Genomic DNA, 20354 nt, shown 5'->3' on the forward strand with positions numbered 1-20354 from the left:
TCTTATTATAGAGCATGTTAATTGTTTTTATATTTGTTAATTTGTTAATTGTTTTTAATATACTTGCTTTCGTTATTGTGTCATTATGGAGACATCTTGCCAATAGCTTATTTCTGTTTTATAAATAAAAAGTAATAAATAATCCAAAGTCTTAATGGAATTTTCTAAATTTGAAAAAGTATCCTTAAATGAATATGTGTATTTGTTTTGTTTTGACCTTTTTTGTATACAGGAAAAAAGAGGTGCTCTCTTACTATATAGGCCAGGAATTATAAAGATATAATAAAACATTTGAGAGAGTTGATCTCCCTGGTGAGCAGTGGACTTTGGAAGATTGGTTTGGGTTCATCAGTTCCTTTCCTGAGGTAAGTATAGAAATTTTTCTCTCTGTCTCTTTCCGTCTCTCTCTCTCTCACTCTCTTTCTCCCCTCATCTTTTGAACATATGTATTTGTCCTCTTTCTCTGAATAGATTTGATTTTCAGTTAATATAAAAGATATTTGACTACTGCATATTTTAAAAAACAGATGTTATCAAATAGACAAAAATATTATTCAATTAATTCTATAGTCACTTGTTCCAGTCCTTTATGCCGGTTATATGCTGAAGACTCTACCTAAATCATTGACTTCCATTGGTGGTAACAATATAGCAGATATCAGAATGTGCCATTAAGAAAGGACATAGTTCCACCAGAAATTATAATTAAATTTATGCCTCTATTTTAAACACAACATTTAATTAATTTAAAATTTCAATTTGTATCAACAAAAATAATGCCTGTATCATGGATCACAAAATTAATAGCACACTTTTGTTTAGCACCTAATGATACATAAATAAGTGCTATATTCCGCTAAAAACCAAGTTTCTTTTCCACCTATTATATGTATGTGGCATTACATATTGTATATTATTATGCACATATACAATATGTAATGCTACATTATATATGTGGCATACTTATAGCCTTGAAAGAACATTAGCTGTTAAACTTCCAAGTGAGTTACTGTGACTATTTCCTCAAATCTTTTAAATTAAATTAAAATTGAAGAATAACATTGACTTTCCAAAAGTGACAGATATTTTAATGCATTTTCTTACTTAAAATAACTTGACATTCCTGATTTTAAATGTCATAGAGAATTAATATTTGATAGTGTAGAAGATATTGGTCATGATGACAATAATTCATCCCCTTTTAAGTTTGCAATAGGGTTCCATAGTATAAATCAATACTAAGACATAAAGATAGGCTATAATCTAAGTTTTAAGGATAGTTTAACATTTTTGCTTATCATTATACAAATTTTCAGTTCCAGAGAATTCTGCTTTTCATGTCATTTTGTTTTGTAATTCATCAAATAGCATGTGTAATCATGAAAGATCAAAATCTTTTGTAGACACAAGCAATATAGTCTTTGAATTGGTAGTGAAAAGATTGGAGCAGATTTTCAACTCTTGTCACAGAGCTTTGTCCTAGATTTAGTGTCTGAAAGACATCATAATATAGAAACTAGATATGTAGAAAATAATACATAGCAATCCAAAAAGGACAGAATAGTGATAGATGTGGTTTTTCTTCAATTAAGTAGATTGGACATAAAACAAAGAAAGAAGAAAAGCAAATGATAAAGGAGAGATTGAAATCAAGAACTGAGTTATATGGTTTGAATGGAATCATTTAATTTTTATAGTTGTAAAGGACCTTAGGGATCAACTGTTCATTTTGCCGGTAGGTTAAGTAATTTGCCTCGTCGTGTAGCTAATTATCCCATCTAACATCCTACACTCTAGAATTTTAGCTCCCTAAGAAAAAAGATTGTTTGTGTTTTGTCTTTGTATCTCTTATGCCAAACATAGTGTCTCAGTATATCAAAGCTGTCTAATGTCATTTGAACTGTGCTGAATTGAGGACAGCTAGGTATCTAGTAGATTAACTTCTGTACTTGGAGTCAGGGAGATCGCATTTTGAATTCTATCTCTGTATAACCATGGGCAAGTCACTCAATCTCTCAATTTTATTTGTAAAAATGCTAAGTTGTACTCAATAGCCTCTCAGATCAGTCACTTCTGCTCTAACTTTGTCATCTTGTGTTTCTGTAAATTAAAGATATTGTCACAGTTAGAATTAAAGCTTGTGTCTTCACATTCCCAAACCGGAATTCTTTTCCCTTACAATTAAGACTTTCAAAAAATACCTCTATAAAATGAATACTTAAAGGTTAGGAAAAAATAAGTCTTGTTTCTAGCTTTTAGTTTTTTCTCTCCATTTCCTAATAATATATCTCTTGTCTATATCTAATCCAAAAAACCATCCTATATAACAAATGATGAAAAAGAAAAAGTAATTAAGCAAAACTAAAATATTAGTCAAGTCAAGTAGTATATGCAGTGTTCACACCCATGTCCTGCACATCTACAAAGAAAGATTGTACATTCTCATATCTATTTGGGGGGACCAGACTTGGTCATTATCATTTCATAGCATCGTTTCTATTTTGTTGTTACTTTTCTTTTCACTTACATTATTGTCATTTTGAATATTGTTTTATTCTCTTCAGCATATTGTACTTTGCATCAATTTAAGTTTTCCTGTACTTTTTCATATTCTTTATATTCATTATTTCTTAATGTGGCAGTCATTGCATTATGTTCATCTAATTTATTCATTGTCTAATTGAGGAAGCAAATGACAGCTAAATCAAGCCACCAAATGCTTTTGTACCCATGAGCTAAGAATGTTTTTTATAATTTTTTAAATGGCCTTTTGGCTAAACTTTGTCAACCCCTGGCCTGGTTGATGGAAATCAACTTTGTTTCCATATGAGAGAGAAAGACAGAGATAGAGAGAGGAAAGAGAAAGAAAGAAAGATACAGAGAGAGAGAGAGAAAAAGAGAGAGACAGAGAGAGTGCCTTTATTAAATTCTTACTCTGAGCCAAGCTCTGTGCTATGTCAGGAAACATGCAATTAAGCTAAACAGTCCTGTGCCTTTAAAAAGCTTATGGTTCTAATGGGAAAGAAGTAGAAGAGAGCTAGAAATGCAGTGAAGTAGGGTGCTATATTCACTTTAACATTGCATGGAAATGGTCAATAAATGCCTGAATCCTGGAAACAGGAGACAAAAATCGCCTGTCAGAATGGGTGTGTGATTCTAGATTATTGAGCCAACTGAAGAGGGCATGTCATGGAGATGGCCAAAAGTTTAGAGGAGACCTAAACTTGACAAGATAAGGCAAAAGTCATGAGTGGTATCAGAGGAGGAATCCAAATGCTGCTATGAATTTTTTCTTGTTTGAGGGGCCTTTCCCCCTCATTTTTGATCTCTTGATATAGAATTGGATAAAGTTTCTGGGCATCTTGTGTTTCTGTAAATTAAAGATATTGTCACAGTTAGAATTAAAGCTTGTATCTTCACATTCCCAAACTGGAATTCTTTTCCCTTACAATTAAGACTTTCAAAAAATACCTCTATAAAATGAATACTTAAAGGTTAGGAAAAAATAAGTCTTGTTTCTAGCTTTTGGTTTTTTCTCTCCATTTCCTAATAATATATCTCTTGTCTATATCTAATCCAAAAAACCATCCTGTATAACAAATAATGAAAAAAAATATAATTAAGCAAAACTAAAATATCAGTCAAGTTAAGTAGTATATGCAGTGTTCACACCCAAGTCCTGCATATCTATAAAGAAAGATTGTGCATTCTCATATCTATTTGGGGGGACCAGAATGAGTCATTATCATTTCATAGCAAATTACTTTTAGCTTAATTTGTTACTTTTAGCTTAATTCTGAATTCCTTATAGAATTAGTGAATCAATTCACAACTCCACAAATAATGTATCATTGTGTTTTCTTTCCACAATTCCTTCAACATTGACTAGTCCTGTCTTTTAGTATCTTGGGGGGTTTGCCCTGTGTAAGGTGAAACGTCATAGATGTTTTGATTTTCAGAAACATTTTATGCAATTATTAATAGTTTGTTATTCTTATTTTGGGAACTGTTTGTTCTATCATATGACAACTTATTTATTAGAAATGACTTTTAACTGCATATATTGAGTTAGCTGCAATAAAATAGCAGTAAACAAAATAAATTAACAGTTTTCCCACCACATAACAAGAGATGTCCTACTCAAAACAGCCATAACATGCATAGAATACTTGAGAGTCACTCTACCAAGATACACTCAAGATTTGCATAGATACAATTGCAGAACACTGAAAGAAATAGCTACTTAAATAATAGGATTGATATTCTGTTCTTAAAACTGGGCTGTACCAGTACAATAAAAACGACAACTGAACCTTTTACCATATACATTTAGTGTTTTAGCAAACTTTTATGAGACTAGTTTTATAGTTTCTAGATAAATAATAACAAAATCCACTCAGAGGAGCAAGTCTAGAATCTCAAAGATACTAATGAAGATAAATAATAATAGTGGAAGCAGACTGCTGTTTCAAAATCTCAAATATTATTCCAAAGAAGTGATGTCAAACTCAAATAGAAGCTATTCCTGCAGAGATATGCAGATTGCACATTGACATAGAAAATGACAAGTTAACATTTTCTGTGTTATATTGTATTTTATTTATTTTATTAAACATTTCCCCAAAACATTTTAATCTGGTTAGGTAGCCCTGCTGTGAGTAAAGGCATCTACTTTAAAGCACTAATCCTTAAAATTATCTGGGATTGCATTAAAAGTATTAAAATAAATCAGTGGAAGAGACTAAAGAATTTTAAAAATTGAATTCAACCTAATGTTTTATACACTTAAGAACATAAATTACTCAGGAGTAAAATCCCTATTTGTCAAGAATTGATGGAAAAATTAGAAATTCTTAGTAAAACAGTTGAAAAAATTAGTTTTCAAAAAACATCTCATACCATGTGGCAAAAAAATTCAAAATGAATATGCAATTTATTTTTTAAATTTATTTTATAATAACTTTTTATTGACAGAACCCATGACAGAGTAATTTTTTACATTATCCCTTGCACTCACTTCTGTTCCGATTTTTCCCCTCCCTCTCTCCATCCCCTCCCCTAGATGGTAAGCCGTCCTATATATGTTAAATATGTTGCAGTATATCCTAGATACAATATATGTGTGCAAAACCGAATGGTTCTCTTGTTGCACAGGGAGAATTGGATTCAGAAGGTAAAAATAACCCGGGAAGAAAAATAAAAATGCAAATAGTTTACATTCATTTCCCAGTGTTCTTTCTTTGGATGTAGCTGCTTCTGTCCATCACTGATCAATTGAATCTGAGTTAGATCTCTTTGTCAAAGAAATCCACTTCCATCAGAATACATCTTCATACAGTATTGTTGTTGAGGTATATAATGATCTCCTGGTTTTGCTCATTTCACTTAGCATCAGTTCATGTATGTCTCTCCAAGCCTCTCTGTATTTATCCTGCTGGTCATTTCTTACAGAACAATAATATTCCATAACATTCATATACCACAATTTACCCAACCATTCTCCAATTGATGGGCATCCATTCATTTTCCAATTTCTAGTCACTACAAACAGGGCTGCCACAAACATTTTGGTACATACAGGTCCCTTTCCCTTCTTTAGTATCTCTTTGATGTATAAGCCCAGAAGTAACACTGCTGGATCAAAGGGTATGCACAGTTTGGTAACTTTTTGGGAGATTTTGGCAATCTCCAGATTGCTCTGCAGAATGGTTGGATTCGTTCATAACTCCACCAACAATGCATCAGTGTCCCAGTTTTTCCGCATTCCCTCCAACATTCATCATTATTTTTTCCTGTCATCTTAGCCAATCTGACAGGTGTATAGTGGTATCTCAGAGTTGTCTTAATATGCATTTCTCTGATCAGTAGTGATTTGGAACACTCTTTCATATGAGTGGTAATAGTTTCAATTTCATCATCTGAAAATTGTCTATTCATATCCTTTGACCATTTATCAATTGGAGAATGGCTTGATTTCTTATAAATTAGAGTCAATTCTCTATATATTTTGGAAATGAGGCCTTTATCAGAATCTTTAACTGTGAAGATGTTTTCCCAGTTTGCATTAGTTTTGTTTGTACAAACGCTTTTTAATTTGATATAATCAAAATTTTCTATTTTGTGATCAGTAATGGTCTCTAGTTCATCTTTGGTTACAAATTTCTTTCTCCTCCACAAGTCTGAGAGATAAACTACCCTGTGTTCCTCTAATTTATTTATAATCTCGTTCTTTATGCCTAAATCATGGACCCATTTTGATCTTATCTTGGTATACGGTGTTAAGTGTGGGTCCATGCCTAATTTCTGCCATACTAATTTCCAGTTATCCCAGAAGTTTTTATCAAATAATGAATTCTTATCCCAAAAGTTAGGATCTTTGGGTTTGTCAAACACTAGATTGTTATAGTTGACGATTCTGTCTTGTGAACCTAACCTATTCCACTGATCAACTAATCTATTTCTTAGCCAATACCAAATGATTTTGGTGACTGCTGCTTTATAATATAGTTTTAGATCAAGTACAGCTAGGCCACCTTCATTTGATTTTTTTTTCATTAATTCCCTTGAGATTCTCAATCTTTTTTTCTTCCATATGAATTTTGTTGTTATTTTTTCTAGATCATTAAAATATTTTCTTGGAAGTCTGATTGGTATAGTGCTAAATAAATAGATTAGTTTAGGGAGTATTGTCATCTTTATTATATTTGCTCAGCCTATCCAAGAGCACTTAATATTTTTCCAATTATTTAAGGCTGACTTTATTTGTATGGAAAGTTTTTTTGTAATTTTGCTCATATAGTTCCTGACTTTCCCTTGGCAGATAGATTCCCAAATATTTTATACTGTCAACAGTTATTTTGAATGGAATTTCTCTTTGTATCTCTTGCTGTTGGATTTTGTTGGTGATGTATAAAAACGCTGAGGATTTATGGGGATTTATTTTGTATCCTGCTATTTTGCTAAAGTTATGAATTATTTCTAATAGCTTTTTAGTAGAATCTCTGGGGTTCTCTAGGTATACCATCATATCATTTGCAAAGAGTGATAGTTTGGTTTCCTCATTGCCTACTCTAATTCCTTTAATCTCTTTCTCGACTCTTATTGCAGAGGCTTATGTTTCTAATACAATATTGAATAATAATGGTGATAGTGGACAACCTTGCTTCACTCCAGATCTTACTGGGAAAGGTTCCAGTTTTTGGTGCATGAATTGCATGCATTATTGCATGAATATGCAATTTAAATATTAAAGGTCACACTTAAAACAATTGGAGGAGAATTAGATAAGATATATCACAAGATAAAATATTTAGAGTTCTATAAAGTTAAATAACTTTTACACTAATATAATCAGTGGATGAAGAAAATTATAGGTTACAGGAGAAAAAAAAATTGTTTCAAATGTCTCTAATATCCAGGATATATTTACTATTACTCTTACCTTTTTGTACTATTGAATTAAACAAAGTTATGGAAAGAGAGAAGAGAGTTTCAGAAGTTAGCATTAGAAATAAAGCTCTAAAGAGAGATTTACAGCATAGATAGAATTTTTTTTTTTAATGAACATAAATTGTAAAGAGTTATAGGATCAATAAAATAAGCATGTGATTGCAGGAGATTTTGTTTTATCCTCTTCCTCCTTACTAAATATTTGAATTAACGTTTGTAAATGTTTATATTTATAAAGGAAAAAGTCATGATATAGTTGTGTATCTACATGTATACATGTATATATACATATGTGTATATAAAATATCTCTTTTCCTATATAATTGTAAATTTACTGAACTCATTTCCATTATTACTTCCTTTCCTGTTATCATTAATTCTTTTCACTTTTCTGCTCTACTTTTTTTTAGTTTTAAATACTTCTTTATAAATTCAATAGAAAGCAGCTGATGAAACGAATTAGAGAATTAGCAAAATCATTATTCCTTCTACTAATTCTCTAAAGATATATGTGAATTAAACAAACACCAAAATTGTAGAAAGAAGTTGGTTTTTATAAATTTTCAAGGTATTTAATTCCAAATAACAATCACAGTTTTAGCTGCAGGCTTTTGTAGGAGGTTGTGAATAATTACTAGGTAAGATTATAGGCCCCAGGCAAAGCCTTAGGACATTAGTCACTTCTTCCTAGTCAGTCATCCTCAGGGCCTCATAATGGCCCTTTAGATTGTATGATATTTTTTAAATTATAGGAGATCATCAATCCCATATCTGTCAATTTACTATTGAGGAATCTCAGAATTCTAAAACTCACATTGGAAAGACAATGTCTTATTAAAACTAGAATGGTTGGAGACTTCTTAGATCTAGGTGTTATTCTATTCTGAGGGATTATTTACTTTGAGCAAATGATTTGAAATAGTTTTTTTAAAAGGAAATAAATTATTTATCCCTTCATTCCGAAAAATGATTGGAAATGCACAGGCGCACACACACACACACAACCACAGCAACACCAAGAAAATAACAATTTTTGTTCAACTCTATCAGAGGTACAATCCAAGTTCTGAGAGTCTGATGAAAATGCTAACAGATCTAAAAGGAATTTCAGCTTTAGGATTCTTTTGTATTATCTTTCTACAGATTTATGTGGTATTTCCCCAATAGTGGTATATGGTATAAAATGAAAGTACAGTGAACATATCTGTGTCAGTGATTTTTAATTTAGACCCAATTCTAGAATTTTTGGGGGGAAAAAAGGGAAATATCTGATTACTCATCTTGTTTTCAACTTCTTTTTAAGTATATTACAGCCTTCCTGGTTAGGGTAAGTCCTTTGTTTGAATTTTTTTTCATTAAATAATCACTCAAGAAGTATTTATTAAGTAATTGTGTGCGACACACGTTCTGAATATTGAAGATTCAAAGAAAAAATCCAAAACAGGTCTTTTCCTCTAAAACTTTGCACATACACATAAAGGCTCCTTGTCTTTAAATATCATATGTACAAAGTAGATTCAATGTATGCATAGAAAGGAGGCATCAGCACCAGAGGACACCAGGAAAACTTATTTGTAGGTGGCACCTAAGCTGACTACTGACATCTTAAATCCATTATGTTCAGAATTGAATTCATTATCTTTCCTTAGAATACCTCCCTTCCAGACTTTCCCTATTCCTGACAAAGGCACCACCATTCTTCCAGTCCACTTTTATAATCTCAGTATAAATCCCAATTCCTTAATCTCTGTTATCATGAAAATACTCATCTGCTCAATCTTACAAGACTCTTTACCCAAATCTAATTCACCCAGTCATCACTCTAGATCGGCCCCCTTTGCTTCTTACCTGGATGATTACAAGAGCCTTTTTTTTTCTTCCTGTGGAGTCTGGGTCTTCCAATCTTGCCCACGCTGGAAATACAGTCATTGGTAAACTCAAAAGCTTTGGCTACTCTCTTTTTCTGACCTGGGATGATTCATGCTTCCCTGTTCTGTCCCTAGGGGAGTTACTAGTTTGGTGCCAAATTTAATGCAGATACCAGATTTGCTGAATCCACTGTAGCTCAGAGCTCATGACCTCAAGTGATCCACCAAATGATAGGCTTTTCTTATTAGTGCAGCAGTTAAAAATATACAGCATTCCAGAAAGAGCTTTCTAATTGGCTTCCCAACTCAAGAATCATGATTCCAATCCATACTACACACCACTGCCAAAGTAATTTTCTTTAGATGTGACTATGACTTCCCTATTTAGTCAACTCCAGTGGTTTTCTATTATCTCTAAAAAATTGAATGTTAACGGCTGTTTGGTTTTTTAAGGCTCTACACAATCTGATCCCAAATTATCTTTGTGGCACCACTCAATCATTAAGTATTAAATATTAAATGCCTTACTCAATGCTCAGGCTCTTTTCTCAATCTTCAGTAGCTTTGGCTATAGTTTTGGGCAACGCTGTGCAGAGGATGTATTCTAACAAGATGAAGGCCACTGGAAGCATTACCTGCCACTCTCAATGTATAAGGTCCTGGGCATTCTCCATCAAATCTGAGGGGAAATGGTCATTAAAAATGGTAGTTTTATTTGCTTAGTACATGTATCCTCCTGTCTCTCCCTTGGAATGCTTTCCTGTCCTGTCAGTGACGATTGGTGGGGATGGCTGGCCTCTTCCCCACAAAAGTTGCTTCCTTGTATCATGCTGTCACTTCCAAGCCTCCATTCCCTGCTTAACAGCCTGTTAGTCAGTTGGGGTAAAGAAGAGGTGGTCCTCCTTCCTGCTATGTTGTGGAATCTGGGCTTAGAAGCAGGTCTGGCTATTAGAGAAGAACGACTAATCTCAGAGTATCTGGGCTCAGGGTTCAGAGCTATCCTCATCAAGGTCTCAAGGGGAGATCAGGGTCATGGTGCTGTTTGTTTTGACCAAGCCAGCACATGAGTGGAGAGATAGTAGAGGAGGACTGAGGCCAGAGTCTTGGGGAACACCAATAGTGACTGACAACATGGGTGAAGATCCAACAAAGGAGAGTGACAAGAAACAGATGGGCAAGGAGAGAACAGAGAGATCAGTCAGAAAACCTGGAAAGAAGAGCAGATACAGAAGGGGAAGGCAGTCAACAGAGCCAAATGTTACAGAGAATCAATTTCAGCAAGGCCCGAGAAAGGCCATTAGATGCAGCAGTCAGTGGCACTGGCAATCTTGGAGAGACCAAAAACTCTGCATCTTTTCTCTGCTAAAGAAGCCTCTATGTTTCCCTCCTCTGGGCCCAGCATCTCTTCTGGGAGGGTAGTTCCTATGACCATGCTCCTTTCTACAACTCTAGTCCTAGTTGCCAGGATTACTCTTCTCATCAGTACATAGTATATTGTCTTCTAGGCTGCCAGAGGTCCTGCTGCCTTTCCCTCATGTATGGATTGTCTCCCACAAGGACAGTGTGATTATGGCCAAAGGCAAGGATGGACATCCCCCACTCTAGCCCTAGTATAGATATAAGTACTCTTCACCAGCTGTTCCCAGATGTGACTGACCACTGGTAGCTTAACAAGCTAAGTTAATGAAGCAGACCTCCAGGAGCATAGCCATTGTCTGCCACTGAGTGCCAGCTTCTACATTAATGCTTTTTGTCACTAATATTAACATCTCATTACTTGTGGTTACCTGCTGGTCTGAGTCAAATGCCAGTCAGGAGACAACTTCTGTTTCCACTTAAATCAGCACCAATCCATTCTGACTCTAAAACTCCCAATCACTCCTATATTGCAGACATGCTTCTTCACCTAGGCCAGTTTCTTACTATTCAAGGTAACAGCAGTGTGGAACTAACCTCTGATGCCCTTGAACCTGCCCCATAAAAGTTAAGAAGATAATAATGTGCATTCTAGAAGATTCAGCATCCTGCTGCTCCCCTCCTGGCATCCTCCACTCAACAGAACCATATCATCTTTGTTTTTATATTGACATTCGTAGCATAGTGCCTACCACTTGGTAAGCATATTATCAATGCTTAATAATTGATCTATCGATCCTGGCACTGGTAAATTCTCTGTTCACCTAGAGCAGAAAAATTATTTTGCACAGAATCACTAAATATCCTTTATCTTGCTGAGCATTTTTTTGCAACTTCCTTTGGCAAAGAACTGCTTTTCTTAAAAAGCTGTGACATTCTTCTCATATGAGCACCTTAAATCCATTTGGAATGAATAAGTTTAAACAAACAATACAGGTCCATCCAAAAATTGCCTACAATATGTTTACCTGTGGTAAATATTCTTCTCCCAATTTCAAAACCTGTTAAGTAGATGATGGTTTCATTTTTTCCCTCAAATAATGTATAAAATGGGACAGTATACAACTAAAAAACCTTATACATAACAAAATAAGTTCATAATTACTTTAGTACATGAAAGATTTCTCTATAGTTTGAGATGGTTGAAAGCTAAAACTATATCCATCTTGTTGAAGTAAATATTTTTAGTGTAACAGATTATACAAATCTTTATGATAATAGGAATAATTTCTATATCAAAGTTCTGTCTTTATAGATCATTCAGAGGTACTTTACTGTAATGTTAATTATGTTCCCTTCCCCCAGTTTTCTTTTCAATATATTCCTAATTCTTCATTGTCAAAATTAGGATATACCATTATGTAGTGGGTATTTATTTCCTGATTACTTTAGTTTTAACTAATTGGGAGAGAATTAGTCTTAAAATCACATAATTGATTCAGTAAATTTCAAGAAAAATAATTCTCATGAAAATCTGAAAATAAATACAAGAACCATTGTGCATCTTCTATAATAAAATTACATCCCAACCTCTATGGGTCCTAAGTTGTGAGGTAGATGATTAAAGAGATTGTATTTTCAAATGATACTGTGGATGCCAATAGCTACCATTTTTCTTTATGGAAACAATAGCTTCCAATCAGTATCCAATGCAGCATTCATTAGCAAATTGCTTGGTATTTTTTTTTTTTGTTGTTGCTGCTGTTGACATTTCAGTGTTTATTTTTTACTATAGCCTTTTTTATCTGTACCTGCCTATTTATTTTGTCTTATGTGTGAATAACTTACACAGCAGTTAAAAAACAAAACCTTGTCTTAAAGATAGTGAAATTCCTAAGGAATTTTATTTATCATCCTCCTAAGGGAGGGGTGATTCCATTTTTATGGCAGTGGGTACATTTTAATCCAGAATTATTATTCTCCCCCAATCATGTTACAGATTGTTACATAATTTGGAAGTAAGATATTATGTTTCTTGTTGACTTTACAAAAATCAACTTACTTTTTATTATTTGCTATTTGCAGTATTCAAAAGTCCATGTGACCTAGATATTAGAAGCGATGGTAGAATGCGTTGCGTTGCTATTATTTACTGTGAAGGCTTAGAAACATTTGTAGCTCCATAAAGTAGAATTCTGTTCAGCAGTAGTGTTTTTAAAGGTTTTTAAGTGTCTCTAAAAGTATATACAGTTGGTATTTGCCTGATCTTATAAGCAAAATGTTAAGTAAAATAAGTAAAATTACAGTTGAATAAAAATCAAACAACAACAACTTATAACAAACATAGCCATAGCAAAAGAATCATGTTTTTATTTTAGATAATGCTATTCAAGATTCATTGTGTATTTTATTGTTGTTTTCCTTCTGTTTATGATTGTAGGAATATTATTTGTTTCTCAGACCTAATCCTGATATAATCCCTCAATTGATATTTACTAATTTGGGATTGAGATTATATCTTTGGATTTTTTTTAACTTTTTATTGCAGAACCTTTGGCATGAAAATTCATTGAACAAGAGAAAATAAATTTTATCATTTGTTATTTATGCATATCAAATATCAAAGGAAACTTAGAAGTACTTCAGATTGTCATACATTGAATTATACAGCTCTAGAAGTGAAGTTGCTTTGTTCAGTGTAATAAATACTTCTCTGAAAAGATGGCAGAGTCCTCTAAGAAGAAAAAGGATATAGCTAATTTTCTCCTTATATTAGTAGAATTCTTATAAATTAGGAGGGAAAAGCATCTAAAATTCCTAAGCCTCAGTTGAAAAAGTATCTTGTTTGAGATTTGCAAATCTTATTCATGTCCTCCTTAAATATAAGATTTACAGTCAGACTGGGTTCTAGTTGTATAAATCATCTAACTTTAGAAACATAGCCTGAATTGGGCCATATAGGAGCTGAGAACACACTCTATAACACACAACTCCTAATTCAATGTTCAGAACTGTACCCTAAACCTCATTTCAGTTATCACTTTATAGTCAAGTTCCTTTTTGGTAGCCGCAGTAAATGAAGTAGGCATTGAGATGGGAGCTTATTAATCTAGGAAGCAGTGTGGTAATAAGAATATTGTGCCAAAGTCTTAATCCTTACTGCTTCTCATTGAAAGTCCAACTTTGGGCACATTACTTCTCTTTTCAGAGCTGTGTTTCCTCATCTGTAAAATGTACAAGTTGATTATATGATCTAGGCAATCCCTTTTGGTACTAAAAGTACTTCATCAAGACTTTTAATGCATTTAAGTATTTACAGACTTGTATCTCATTTAAGTAAAGGGCTTATTGTTAGAAAGGTAATTTTCAAATAGCATTTTCTTTCAAATTTCCATGTTTAATGATTTTCCTTATGTAGTATTCATGTTAAAAATCTTAATATGAGTACCTTAAACTCAACTAAAGTTAGCAAAAAAAAAAAAAAAGGAAAATTACAAATGCAGGAAGAGCATTATTATTATCGTAGTAGATATATTAATGTACTGTTGGTGGAGCTCTGAATTGGTCCAATGATTCTGAAAAGCAGTTTAGTACTATGCTCAAAAAGCTGTGCATACCCTTTGACCCAGTAATGCACTACTAAATTTATTTACCAAAGAGATCAAAGAAAGAAGAAAAGGACCTATGTGAACTATAATAATTAATAATGTGAACTATAATATATAATATGTAATCAACTATAATAATATAATAATAATAACAACTCTTTTTGTGGTGACAAAGAACTGGAAACTGAAAAAGTGTCCATTGATTCAGAATGGCAGAATAAATTATGGAATATGTGCTGTAAGATATGATGAATGGTTTCAGAAAAAATTGAGAAGACTTATATGAACTATTACAAAATGAAATGAAGAGAAACACACACACACACACATACAGTCATATAAAGACAAACAACTTTGAAGGACTTAGGAACTCTGATCAACATGGTAGAATCACCTGTAGTACTATAGGAGTCATGGTAGAACATACTCTCTACCTCTGAAGTGATAGACTCAATACATCAATTCAAATTAAGGTATAAGACTCAATACACACACACTCATCTATCTATCTATATATATATATATATATATATATATATATATATATATATATATATATATATATATACATACACATACACATATAAGACATATGAATAATGTTGGAATTTGTTTTGCTAGATTATACATATTTGTAAGTTTGGGCTTCTTTTGCTTTTTTAATGGATGGGGAGGGGAATAGGAAGGAGAAAATATGGAACTTAAAATCGAATTTTAAAAATCTTAATATAACATCAAACTTTAGATGAAATCTTGCAAGCATTATTTTCATATTTTTATATTACATAAACTATGAAGTCTAAGGCAAAAGTTGGCAAAAAAAAAAGTCTTTTTCAATATAACTTTTTATTGACTGGTTAGTAATTATAATTTTAATGGGTTGTTTTGTTTTTTTTTTTGTCTTTGATCAGGCACCCTTTTTTAGATCCATGAAGAACTGTGTTCATACTGAAACTTGCTTATTTTCTGACCCTGGACAAGTAATTTAACTCTCAGTACCCTAAACTACACTCTAGTACTACAAATTGTAGAGAAGTGTTTTACCTGCATTAGTAGAGGTACTTCCTAACCTGGGAACTCCTTACACCTATAAAATCACAGGCCTAATCTTTATCCTCTCTTTGTTTGAATATTTATATGCTTACACATACATACATCTGCATGTATACTCATGTATGCACTTAAGCTTATTTGCATATGCCTGTATCTATTTGTATAACTATTTGTGTGTGCATGTATATATATGTGATTGAAACATTTTACATCAGTCACTTATTTGTCAGTCATACATTCATTATGCTCCTACTATGTATCAGACACTGTGCTAATCAAAGCCAAAAGACACACCTTGTGCTTGAGGAGCTCACATCTAATGAGCAAGCCAGCATGCTCCCCCATTATCATCTCATCGGGATTTATATAAGATAAGTTGAAGTTGACCAACAGAGAGATGGCACTATAATTATGAAGGAACAGGAAAAGCTTCCTGAAGAAAGTGGGATTTTATCTAGGACTTGAAGGAAGACAAGGAAGATAGGAGGAAGGAGAGCATTCCAGGGATGAGGGACAGCCTGAAAATGGCTAGTCAGGAGATGGAGTGTCTTATTCAAGAAACAGCAAAGAAACTTTTATTGCCAGATCAAACAGTACATAGTGGACAGAAAAGTGTAAGAAGACTAGAAGGGAGAACAAGACTAGGTTATGGAGGGCTTTGAACAGCAAACAAAAGGTTTTATTTTTGATCCTGGAGGTAACAGAGAGGAAATAGAATTAGTTGTGAATGTATGTGTGTATGTGTATATGGAGATACACACACACACACACATACACACACACACACACACACACACAAACACACACACACCCTATGAAATCTCTCCTGGAAAAATAAAAAGTATCTCATTTTTAAAAAGATTTTTGTTTAAATAAACAATTTATTTATAGATGTGAATAAAAATGGTGTTTTTAAAAATATGAATACAGTGAAATCTATAGATCAAAACAAATTTTACTGTAATGATTCAAATGCCAAAATATATGTAAAAACAAAATATTATGGGTAGAAGATGTACTACGGTTCTGAATTTCATACCATACTCTCTACTTGGAGTGACTGAATTACAAAGCATATTAGGAAAATTAATGAACCTCACAGAGAATATAATGGTTTTGTATTTGTAACCTATCTGGAGTTCTCTGTATTAAAGTCAAAATGTGAATTCAAGGTACTAATATTTTAAGTAGCTGCATTTAGAAATATATATAGATATCAGTTTGGGTAGGCAGAAATAGCTCCATCTCCTGTTGTGTTTTGCCTAATTCTGATTTATCAAAAATTGTCACCAATACTATTTTTTCCTGTGGGATGCACAGTAAATCAATATAATCACTCTAGAAAAAAACTTATCATGAACTTACAAAAATCTGTATTAAATAAAGGGAAGATCTTTTAAAAATGAACTATTCTCTATTAGCAGTTTTTTTTTTTACTTCTTTTATTACATAGTTCAAATAGTGTATTTTATTTTTGAAAAAAGCAAGATAATTTCCATAATATCTACAACTTAGACTGCTTTGAGTATCAATAGAGGATTTTTAAAAATCTGTTATAGTTAGGATGCTCCTTACATTTATATTCTATAACTTTATTTTATAGTTACAAATGTAAGGTTTTTTTTACATTTCTAAGTTACACAGTTTTGACTCTTGGGAGTGCTATATTACATTTTTTCTGAAAAGCAGTCATTTTTAGTTCAAAGTGAGTTGGTGTCAATACTCCCCAAAAGGGGGAAGGATTATTATGATTAAAATTAACTAACATTTCCATCATGCTTTAACTTTTACAAAACACTTTATATATATATTATCCCATCTGATTCTCAAAACAGCCATTTCACATATATACTATTAATATCTCATTTAACAAATGAGAAAATTGAGGCTGAGAGTTAAATGATTTACCAGTTGTTGTACATGTAGTACATGTATGAAACAACATTTAAAATTTACCTTTTTCTGACTCCAAAGCCTACTTCAAGTTTAACTTTTAAAAACATTTATGACTCAGTACTAAGATTGGGAGACAAATAATGCTACCATTAAAGAAGTGATCTAGGGGGAAAAAAACTCTTACCTTCCTAAAATATAGTCATTTTTATTAGAACATAAGTCTAAATTGAAACAGGATACCCAGAATTTCAAGAATTTTTAGTGGGATCTATAAGCTAACTAGAACTAGTATAGGAAGTCATGCCTTCATATGTATGTATACATATTGCTAGTATATTTTTTAACCAAAATTTTAAAATCATTTTAATATGTATAAATAAAAATTGTATTCACATTGATACTTTAAAAATTTAAATGTAGTATTAGAAAATTATTCACAAGAAGCAGTGTTTTGTTTCTAAGTGAAAAAAAAACTTTTTTTTTTCCTAATTAAACTAAAGCTTCATAGAAAATTGAACTGACTTCAATACCAGGTACCAGATCAGAAATTTATTGGTGGTCATCTCTTTGTGACTGTTTAGTTCCTATTAGTAATTTGCCACAGGTAATTTTTTTTTTTTTTACAGAAATTAAATACCAGAGCTCTTATTCACATTATAAGATTCAGCTCTGTTACTGACCTAGATTTTTTTTAACTCATTTAGACATTTTTGGAAATGGAATAGCTGTCTCACACTAAGATATGAAGCCAAAATTTTATTGTAAAATATTAAAAGGAAAAAAGCTCTCATTCTTCTTGTGTTTTCATAATCAGAAATAAGGTTACATTATATCAACAACCAGCAGATGGAGAAAATGAACACACTAGGAAGCCAGGCTATAAATATCAGCTAATTCTGAAGCCTCAAGATGGTAGAGATTCTCTAAAGCTTACTCAAAGTGCCTGATCTTTCAGGAAGAAATTGCATTATGCTATTTTCCAGTTTTTGATGGAAAAGGAGGACATATCATCTCAATTGGAATTCTGATATTCTAAAACATAAGATCTTTTATCCTTATCAAATATTCTGAAAAGAGGGAGGGGAGGTTGCAGAACTGAGAAGCAGGAAAACCCAGGCAGGACTGAGTCAGGATAATTAGGGAAACTGAGTCAGGGCAATAAAAGAGAACTGTTGCATAACAGGACCCTTTAACAAAATGCAGTTTCCTTCCTTATTTTTTTAATTCAGTTTATTTTTGCTTTTGCTTTATCTAAAATCCGAATTGCTCCCCCTGCTTTTTCCCTTCAGAAAGCATAATATATTCTGTTCCAGCCTTTTACCTTTACTCTGTATGCATACTTTGCTTTAAATGTGTTTCTTGTAAACAACATTATAGGATTCTGGCTTTTAATCCAGTCTGTTATTTACTTCCATTTTATGGGAGAATTCATCCCATTCACATTCATAGTTAAAATTACTAATTCTCTGTTTCCTGTCATCTTATTTTCCCCAAGTTATACTTTTCTCTTTCTTTCCTCTCTTTCCCTCCAGTACTTTGCTTCTGACCAATGCTTCTCTCCCCTTTTACAGTCCTTTCCCTGTTTATCACTTTCCTCTTCTACTTCTGTTCTACCATCCCTTTTCTTTTCCCCTTTCCTTTTTAATTTCCTTATAGGGTGAGAAGATTTTCAGCATTAAACTAAATATGTCTGATATTTTCTCTTTGAGCCAAATTCAAAGAGATTAAGATTCATACAATATCCATCCCATTTCCTTCTTTCTCTAATTGTATTAAGTCTTCTTTGATTCTTCATATGATGTAATTTACCTCCTTTTACCTCCTCTTTTGTGATGACTGTGTATTTAAAATCAGCCAGAGTCAGGAATTCAGGTTAAGGGAAAAATCTTCAATCTTTATTCTTTTTGAGGTGAAGGGGGATTGTGATAGCAATATGGGCAGCTGTGGCAGGAAGCCAGCCAGCAGAGGTGAAAGGGGATTGCAGGTGAAAAGGGACTGAAGGGTAAGGCGGGTCACAATAGCAATGTGAGCAGCTGTGTCAAGAAACCAGCCAGCAGTCTCTCTTTCCACTTCCCTTTTTCCTCCCCTGCTTCCACCCACCAAAATCGTTATTCCCGATACAATACATCATGACTTGCACAAAGAGTGGGCAGGGGCCATTCTTTCTCCAAGTATATATATTAATAGAGTATGGTCCAATTACTATTTAGCCTCACATGCTTGGGACCTCAGACCATTACATGGTCATTACATTTTCAACTCAAGCCTCAGACCATTACATCTCCTGCTTTCTTTTGTTTTAGAACACTGGTGGTCATGCCATCCCTGACTCCTCAGGGAGGTCAGAGCCCCCAAGGGGAGGTGATCACACCCTCCCTAACTTCTCAGGTAAGGAGGTGAAAACACTAAAAAAGGAGGGGATTACAACCCCCTGACTTCTCAGGAAGGGAGGTGAAAGTACTAAAAAGGAGATAATCACGCTCTCCCTGACATCTCAGGAAGGGAAATGAAAAGCACAAAAGGGAAATGGGGGTTGCTAGCGGTTTTCTGGGCTGAAGGGTCTTATTATGCACAAACCCATCAGCATGGGAGGTATGACACAAGCAAATAGCAATAACACAGAGGCTATTAGTGGTGACCCTCCCCACAGTCAGCGCAGGCTTGATGTGGTGTAACAAACATGAATTGTACACGCAAGTAACGGTATAACAAACAATATAAATCAACATGGTGCTGTAAGATTGCCAGAAGTCTTAGAAGGAGGGTATGTAAACAGCAGTCACACATACGCCTTCTTCAGCAGCCAAGAGATAGTCCAAAACCAATCTATTGTCCATTGCTTCACATGTCAGGGAATTCAATGATCCCCCCAAGTTTTTGAAGTCCTGCAAAAGTCTTTTTATGTGTTAGGGAATCTAATGATTCCAGCAGATTTTGAAGTCCTGTAACAGTCTTATCATTTCTCAGAAAATCCAATGATTCCTGAGGGCTTTCAAGTCTTATGTCTCAGAGAATCTAAAGATTCCTGAGTGTTTTCAAGTCCTACAACAATCTTATCATGTCTCAGAGAATCCAATGATTCCTGAGGGTTTTCAAGTCCAATAATTTTCTATGTCCATGAGTC

At 33.3% G+C, this 20354-nt stretch overlaps 1 protein-coding gene across 3 annotated transcripts in view; it reads left to right on the forward strand.

Moving 5' to 3' along the window:
- Nucleotides 1–236: 236 nt before the first annotated feature.
- The window catches only part of MBD5 (methyl-CpG binding domain protein 5), a 132931-nt gene continuing 112813 nt past the window's right edge, over nucleotides 237–20354 (forward strand). For all 3 annotated transcript variants that reach the window (XM_051985836.1, XM_051985837.1, XM_051985835.1), the window contains exon 1: nucleotides 237–365. The gene's annotated coding sequence lies outside the window, so the exon portion shown is untranslated. The remainder of the gene's footprint in view (nucleotides 366–20354) is intronic.

This window comes from Antechinus flavipes, chromosome 3 (assembly GCF_016432865.1).
Source record: "Antechinus flavipes isolate AdamAnt ecotype Samford, QLD, Australia chromosome 3, AdamAnt_v2, whole genome shotgun sequence".
In the NCBI taxonomy this organism is placed as follows: Eukaryota; Metazoa; Chordata; class Mammalia; order Dasyuromorphia; family Dasyuridae; genus Antechinus; species Antechinus flavipes.